This window comes from Ctenocephalides felis, unplaced genomic scaffold (genome assembly GCF_003426905.1).
Source record: "Ctenocephalides felis isolate EL2017-DRISC unplaced genomic scaffold, ASM342690v1 CF-g0.4_SCAFFOLD_01886, whole genome shotgun sequence".
In the NCBI taxonomy this organism is placed as follows: Eukaryota; Metazoa; Arthropoda; class Insecta; order Siphonaptera; family Pulicidae; genus Ctenocephalides; species Ctenocephalides felis.
In genome coordinates this window covers 109,849,119-109,857,688 of record NW_020538040.1, presented here as the reverse complement: position 1 = coordinate 109,857,688, position 8,570 = coordinate 109,849,119, and the positions used below count along the sequence as shown (strand labels likewise).

The window sequence follows — 8,570 nt, the reverse complement described above, 5'->3', positions numbered from 1 at the left end:
TTGTACACACCGCCCGTCGCTACTACCGATTGAATTATTTAGTGAGGTCTTCGGACCGGTGCGCGGCAGCGTTTCGACATTGCCGATGTTGCTGGGAAGATAACCAAACTTGATTATTTAGAGGAAGTAAAAGTCGTAAAAGGTTTCCGTAGTGAACCTGCGGAAGGATCATTAACGTACATTTACTATTAAGTGAATGAAACGTGTGCTATATGTCGCAATATAATGTTGCAGACTAAATGTTGTGCGCTCCCATAGTATATTATACTGTGGGCAAAAGCCTCTGGCAATGATCATTCGTTTCATTAACGTTTGACCGGAGCTAGTCGCAAAATATTGCGCAGTGTGCAAAAGCAGCGTGACGCAGTTTACAACCGCTTAGCGCTCTTATGCATTGTGTGAGAGCACTGCCATGTATATCTGCTCGGTATCGCCAGATGCCTGAGCGAATGACGAAGTTCGTTTGTGAAAACGGCGTTCTTTTTGAATATTATACTTTAAACGCATAGCTCAATCAATTCTTTGGGCGCTAGATGAAAGTCTAGTGTTTTAAAGTCGATTGTAGTAAACGCTTGCGTTAGTATTCTATATACTCTGCACATTTTATTCAAATTGTGCGAATTTGAACATTCGCTTCATTGCGTTGTTTTAAGAAAATAAAAATCAGCGAAAGCAGATTTTTCAATCTCACACACAGTGAAATATTCATATTTCAATTTTGAAACGAGATTTTGTATCTCGGACCGAAACGCGAAAGCTTTACGGTGTACTAATTGTAACCATAATAATCATACTAGTTTCAGAATCGCCCGAGTTCTTAAACGATTTCGAGGGGATCACGATCGAAACATGTATAAATATATATAAAATCACCCTGAACGGTGGATCACTTGGCTCGTGGGTCGATGAAGAACGCAGCTAATTGCGCGTCGACATGTGAACTGCAGGATACATGAACATTGACATTTCGAACGCACATTGCGGTCCTCGGATACTGTTCCCGGACCACCTCTGGCTGAGAGTCGTATAACATTACCAGACTGCCGCTTGCTTTAAACGGCTTGCCGGCGAATGATGGAGTTTCGCGTAAATGCGTGCTCTTAAATAATTCACTCAACGTGTGAGCCAGTCCACTTTGCAACATCGGACATTACCGTTCGTTGACGTTCTGTGGGATTACGGCGGGTTGTGTGTCCTAGAGATTTTATATTCTTGCGACCCTCCCGATAACCGGAAACCCGAACTCTTCGAAATGCGGTTTCGTTCCGGCAAATTTGGACGATTCAAAGGTTCCTCGTCGATTTTGTGTGCGCTTGCTTACTAACGTTTGCGAGCACATCATAATCATAATACGACCTCAGAGCAGATGAGATTACCCGCTGAATTTAAGCATATTACTAAGCGGTGGAAAAGAAACTAACTAGGATTCCCTTAGTAGCGGCGAGCGAACAGGGAAGAGCCCAGCACTAAATCCCGCGGCCGGAGACGGACGCTGGGAATGTAGTGTTAGGGAGGATCCGATTATCTCGGTGCGTTGCGGCGAGTTCAAGTCCATCTTGAATGGGGCCATTTACCCATAGAGGGTGCCAGGCCCGTAGCGACCGTTGCGCGTATCGAGAGGATCTCTCCTCAGAGTCGAGTTGCTTGAGAGTGCAGCTCTAAGTGGGTGGTAAACTCCATCTAAGGCTAAATATGACCACGAGACCGATAGCGAACAAGTACCGTGAGGGAAAGTTGAAACAACTTTGAAGAGAGAGTTCAAGAGTACGTGAAACCGTTCAGGGGTAAACCTGAGAAACCCGAAAGATCGAAAGGAGAGATTCAATGTTATCATTGTCTTCCATTTATGGCGTGCGATTGACCGGGATTCGTCCTGCGATACGCCGTCGGTTTATGCGTTAGGCGGCGATGGCATGCACTTCTCTCTCAGTAGGACGTCGCGACCCGTTTGGTGTCGATCTACGACCGCGGCGGTAGCCTGTCACGAATTTATTCGCGCCAGACCCCGCGTGCTCCGGCCGACTGCCAGACGGTATAAATGATATGGTATAGGGTCGCTTTTAAGCGTTCGGCCGGTTGCAAGCACGGACGGTTATTGGCCGTCGGACCTAGTCCGGCATCGATGCCGCCTCGAGCTGTTAGCTACCGTGTTCTCGAACGGACTCTATTACCGGTCAGCGATGCTATTGCTTTGGGTACTTTCAGGACCCGTCTTGAAACACGGACCAAGGAGTCTAGCATGTGCGCGAGTCATTGGGAAATACAAAACCTAAAGGCGCAATGAAAGTAAAGGTTCGCTTAAGTGAACTGAGGGATGACGGACCGCATCTACGGATGCGTGCTCGCAATCCCGGGGCGTCTCACTCTCATTGCGAGAAGAGGCGCACCCAGAGCGTACACGCTGGGACCCGAAAGATGGTGAACTATGCCCGGTCAGGTCGAAGTCAGGGGAAACCCTGATGGAGGACCGTAGCGATTCTGACGTGCAAATCGATCGTCGGAACTGGGTATAGGGGCGAAAGACTAATCGAACCATCTAGTAGCTGGTTCCCTCCGAAGTTTCCCTCAGGATAGCTGGCATTCGATGAGCGAGTCTCATCCGGTAAAGCGAATGATTAGAGGCCTTGGGGCCGAAACGACCTCAACCTATTCTCAAACTTTAAATGGGTGAGATCTCTGGCTTGCTTGAATAGTGAAGCCAGAGATTTGGATCAGAGTGCCTAGTGGGCCATTTTTGGTAAGCAGAACTGGCGCTGTGGGATGAACCAAACGCCGAGTTAAGGCGCCTAAACGACGCTAATGGGATACCATGAAAGGCGTTGGTTGCTTAAGACAGCAGGACGGTGGCCATGGAAGTTGGAATCCGCTAAGGAGTGTGTAACAACTCACCTGCCGAAGCAACTAGATGGCGCTGAAGCGTCGTGCCTATACTCGGCCGCCAGGGCATGAGAAACGTTCATAATAGTTTGTTTTGACGCCCTGGTGAGTAGGAGGGTCGCGGTGTGTGGCGCAGAAGGGTTTGGGCGTAAGCCTGCCTGGAGCCGCCATCGGTGCAGATCTTGGTGGTAGTAGCAAATACTCCAGCGAGGCCCTGGAGGACTGACGTGGAGAAGGGTTTCGTGTGAACAGCCGTTGCACACGAGTCAGTCGATTCTAAGCCCCAGGAGAAATCCTATGTTGATGTCGGTGTATTTTATTTTGAATAAAATTTCACACCCATCGGGCGAAAGGGAATCCGGTTCCTATTCCGGAACCCGGCAGCGGAACCGTTTACAAGTCGGGCCCTCGCAAGAGAGTTCGTCGGGGTAACCCAAAATGACCTGGAAACGCCGTCGGGAAATACGGGAAGAGTTTTCTTTTCTGTATGAGCGTTCGAGTTCCCTGGAATCCTTTAGAAGGGAGATAGGGTTTGGAACGCGAAGAGCACCGCAGTTGTGGCGGTGTCCGTATCTTCCCCTCGGACCTTGAAAATCCAGGAGAGGGCCACGGTAGGTGTCGCGCCGGTTCGTACCCATATCCGCAGCAGGTCTCCAAGGTGAAGAGCCTCTAGTCGATAGATAAATGTAGGTAAGGGAAGTCGGCAAATTGGATCCGTAACTTCGGGATAAGGATTGGCTCTGAGGATCGGGGCGTGCCGGGCTTGGTTGGAAAGCGGGCGTAGGCCGATGTGCCGGGCCTGGGCAAGGTGAAATTGTCCTTGTGACTTAGATCCGAGCTCGGTCCCGTGTCTAGGCCCCCCGCGGATCTTTCTTGCTGCGAGGTTTCTGTGCCGGCTTCGGTCGGTCAGTCGTACTCTTCGGCCGCCATTCAACGGTCAGCTCAGAACTGGCACGGACTAGGGGAATCCGACTGTCTAATTAAAACAAAGCATTGCGATGGCCCTAGCGGGTGTTGACGCAATGTGATTTCTGCCCAGTGCTCTGAATGTCAACGTGAAGAAATTCAAGCAAGCGCGGGTAAACGGCGGGAGTAACTATGACTCTCTTAATTTAATTATGACTCTCTTAATTCTCTTACTCTTAATTTAACTATGACTCTCTTTAATTTAATTGTCTGGTCCGGGTACTTTCCAAAGTCCTGGAGGGTCTGCTCAACAACTCTTATACCCAAGAGAGGCAAAGATTGCTCCAAGGCGGAGAACTGGCGCCCAATTACGATTGGATCGCTCTTGGCAAGACTCTTTTCCGGAATCATTGAGAAAGGATTTTGGAATTGCATAACTATCAACAAACGCCAAAAGGGCTTCACCCTTGAAAATGGCTGTTTTAATAACATTTTCGCACTTAGCAAAATCATAAAGTTTGCCAAGACACATAAAGGAGCGTCATGTGCCGTATTAGACATATCTAAAGCGTTTGACATGATCCCACATGCAGCAATCAAAGACGCTTTGACAAGACTAGGATTACCCAATCACACAAGAGAACTGGTAATGTCCATGCACGAAAACATCTACACCGAGATCAAATCGGGGAATGATAAGATTGCAGTTAACATTAAACGAGGGGTTAAGGAGGGTGACCCGCTTTCCCCGCTGTGTTTAACTGTGTCTTAGATCCCCTTCTCGAACAACTTGAGAGCACGGGAGAAGGAATCAGTATTGGTTCCCAGAGCGTCTCTGTTCTGGCTTTCGCTGACGATCTTGTGGTTTTCGGTAGAACACCGCAGGATCTTCAGAAAAAGCTGAACATGACCTCCCAATTTTTAAGTGATCTTGGTATGCATGTTGCGGTTGAAAAATGCAGCAGTTTCCAGATATCGGTTCGAGGGAAGTCATGGATACTTCTGGACCCTAAAGTTGAGATAAGCGGTAAAATGCTTCCTCAATGTGGTCCGGATGGGCACTTTGACTACCTTGGACTGAGATTCTCACCCTGGAAAGGGTTTGAACACAAAAAAGTAGTGGGCGACCTCCATGGTTGTCTCCCTAACATCAAGAAACTGAGACTTAAGCCCACTCAGAAACTGGAAATGCTTAAGCGATTTATCATCCCGCACTATTTGTACCGGCTAACCGTAGACCCACCATCTCAAGGCGACCTACAAGGGTTAGACAAGGCACTTCGCAACTTTACGAGGGAAATTTTCCACCTCCCTCATTCTACTAGCTCTGCCTTCCTGCATACCTCCCCAGGAAATGGAGGACTCGGCCTACCTCGATTGGAAAGAGTTGCTTTTTACTCTTTCCTAAAATCAATGGCTAGATGTCGAGATTCTGGAGACCCAGTATTAGAAGCACTATGGGAGCAGAGCAATGTAAGCAATAGAGTTGCTGAAATGGCACATCGCGCAAATATTAGAGGCCCGCTCAACATAAAGGCCATTGAAAGCGCGAAGCGAAGAGCTGTCGAGGACGAGTTCCGAAGATGGGCGAGTTGCGCGTCCCAGGGCATGGGAGCTACAATGTTCCGAAAGGACACTATTGGAAACTCCTGGCTCTGGAAGCCCCACCTTCTCAAAGGTAACTCTCGCTATATCGATGCTCTTCGACTCCGCAGCAACACATTTGGTTGTCGAGCAGCACTTGCTCGCGCAACACCAATGAGCGATATAACATGCCGACGATGCCATTCTGCCAATGAGACCCTTGGACATGTACTAGGCCAGTGTACATTCGTAAAGCCGCAGAGAATTCACAGACACAACGAAATCGTGTCTCTATGTCGAAGTGAATTTATTGATAAACACCCTGCTGGGCGTTACATGATTGAATCATCATTCACAGTTGATGGAAAACGGTTAAAGCCCGACCTCATCTTATGGGATGCTGAGGAATCATATATCGTCGACGTTACAGTCAGACTTGAGCAGGGAAATTCTCTCGGAAAAGCGAATATGGAGAAAATCCTTAAATATGAGTGCCTCTACCCAGAGGTACTCAATATCACCGGAGCAACACACTGTCGGGTTCTCCCGATAGTTGTGGGATCCCGTGGTTCCCTACCCCCCAAAACCCTATCAAACTTATCCCTTCTCTCCAAACGCCCCAAACACACTGGCTTAACATCAGTACTGGTTGCATTAAGAACATCAATAGAAATGAGCAATAGGTTTTTAGACGGCTAAGTGCAAGATACCAATAGTCCACCATGCAAATAACAATGAATATGATTTTTCCTAAAACGATATTTAATTCTAACTGCCGGGCGGTGAACTTCCAAAGCGTACCCGTATGTGTCGGAGCTACGGGTTTCTTTAAATTTTTATTCTTACACTAAACGCAGAGGAAGCAATCACGGGAGGCCCATTGTGTTGTCTGTGTTGTCCACTTTTATGTTATGTGTTATAGCCCTTCTGGCTTTTGTGAGGCATTTGACAAACAACAACATCCCGTTTGTCAAAGGCAGCAGATACCTCCACGCGGTGCCCCGTGGACGGTTTCCGATGGCATGTCATATTCCAACTCTGGGGTATGCCGTGCGATCGGACACTGACTAAATTCTGCTGTTCCCTAAAGAAGTAGGTTGCGGCAATAACCTGCGAGGGATCCTCTACATCAGTGCTGAATTGGATCAGTAGCGATCCGCATTGCTGTTACTGAACTCCAGTACTGGTGGTTTTTCCTTGCCACATCCGGTGGTGATTTCGATGGAGGGTGATAGTGCAAAGGTGAATCTTGTTAATCCTGCGTCACTATAGACGCTTGATTAAATCGTGGCAGTTAGGGTGCCGATGTCTTGACACGGTACTCTTGTTACGAGGAAATCAAGTGTCTTAATCGCGACTGGTCAATATCATACCAGGAAGTGTCCCACTTTGGGACAGTTTTATAGCCAAATGCCTCGTCATCTAACTAGTGACGCGCATGAATGGATTAACGAGATTCCCACTGTCCCTATCTACTTTCTAGCGAAACCACTGCCAAGGGAACGGGCTTGGAAAAATTAGCGGAGAAAGAAGACCCTGTTGAGCTTGACTCTAGTCTGGCATTGTAAGGAGACATGAAAGGTGTAGCATAAGTGGGAGATAGTAATATCGTCGGTGAAATACCACTACTTTCATCGTTTCGTTTACTTACTCGATTGGGCGGAAAGCGTGCGTCGAAAACTTGCGTTCCGACTGTCACGGTTTTCTAGAGCCAAGCGCATAAGAGTGGTGTGAGCCATTGCGCCGATCGCCAACAATACTCTAGCGTGATCCGATTCGAGGAAACTGCTAGGCGGGGAGTTTGACTGGGGCGGTACATCTGTCAAATAATAACGCAGGTGTCCTAAGGCCAGCTCAGCGAGGACAGAAACCTCGCGTAGAGCAAAAGGGCAAATGCTGGCTTGATCCCGTTGTTCAGTGTGCACAGGGACTGCGAAAGCATGGCCTATCGATCCTTTTGGCTTGAAGAGTTTTCAGCAAGAGGTGTCAGAAAAGTTACCACAGGGATAACTGGCTTGTGGCAGCCAAGCGTTCATAGCGACGTTGCTTTTTGATCTTTCGATGTCGGCTCTTCCTATCATTGCGAAGCAGAATTCGCCAAGCGTTGGATTGTTCACCCACAAATAGGGAACGTGAGCTGGGTTTAGACCGTCGTGAGACGGTCTCAGTCGAGAGGAACCGCAGGTTCGGACATTTGGTTCACGCACTCGGTCGAGCGGCCGGTGGTGCGAAGCTACCATCCGTGGTATTATGCCTGAACGCCTCTAAGGACGTATCCTTTCTAGACAAAGTAAGCAACGATATCTCTAGGAGTCTCGTGAGTCGAAAGGCTCAATACAATGTGATTTATTAGGTATTCGGCACACGCCGTTTATCGCACGAGCCATTTTTAGCCGAATGAGGCGCTGGACAGGGGCGTTATCCGTCCGTTATATCTGTCTTGCCTATAGCGGTCGATCATGGGTTACTAGTTCGATGTAGAGACTCGGAATCGTTTGTAAACGACTTAGGTACCTGGCGGGGTGTTGTACTCGGCAGAGCAGTTACCACGCTGCGATCCGTTGAGACTCAGCCCTTGGCTTGGGGATTCGTCATGTTGGCTTGACGTCACCCCACGCTATTAGAGCATAAGCCTTAAGCCGTCGCATTGCACCATGCCACAATCAGTAGGCTTGACAGTCGAAAACTTGTACATGCTGTACATGTGACACTTCTTCGGTATCTACCTAGCTATTTTGTACAACGTGCGTGAGTCAGCACGTAAATCAAAACTTATCGACAAATTCCAATACTAGAAATATTCATTATTTCTTTCAATAACCATAATGTCAAGAGAATAGTTATAAATATTTTGTAAGTTTACGAAATATATGTTTTTTAAGAGAAACTTTTCATAATTTTTTAATATAAATATATGATATAATTCATTAAATTCTAAATAGGGAGAATGTTTTTTGCTAAATTTCTTGGAAATGCGTACAAGTTGCTAATAAGCAAAGTACGTATAAGTTATCTATAATGCAAAATGCGTGCAAGTTGTCAATGTGTAAAATACGTGCAAGTTGTCAATTTGCAGAATGCGTGCAAGTTGTCAATTTGCAGAATACGTGTAAGTTGTCAATGTGCAAAATACGTGCAAGTTGCTATTTTTATTTAATTTTTGTAATATACTCTAAATAATTAGTAACTTCCAACCTATAAAT

General features: G+C 47.2%; 1 non-coding gene and 1 pseudogene across 1 annotated transcript; both read left to right on the top strand.

The window, feature by feature from the left end:
* The first annotated feature begins 870 nt into the window (after positions 1-870).
* Positions 871-1,025, top strand: LOC113378980. The gene has a single exon (XR_003367293.1). It is a non-coding gene; the product is annotated as a 5.8S ribosomal RNA (ribosomal RNA).
* Positions 1,026-1,352: 327 nt separating this feature from the next.
* LOC113378958 lies at positions 1,353-7,959 on the top strand (annotated as a pseudogene).
* The last annotated feature ends 611 nt before the right edge of the window (positions 7,960-8,570 follow it).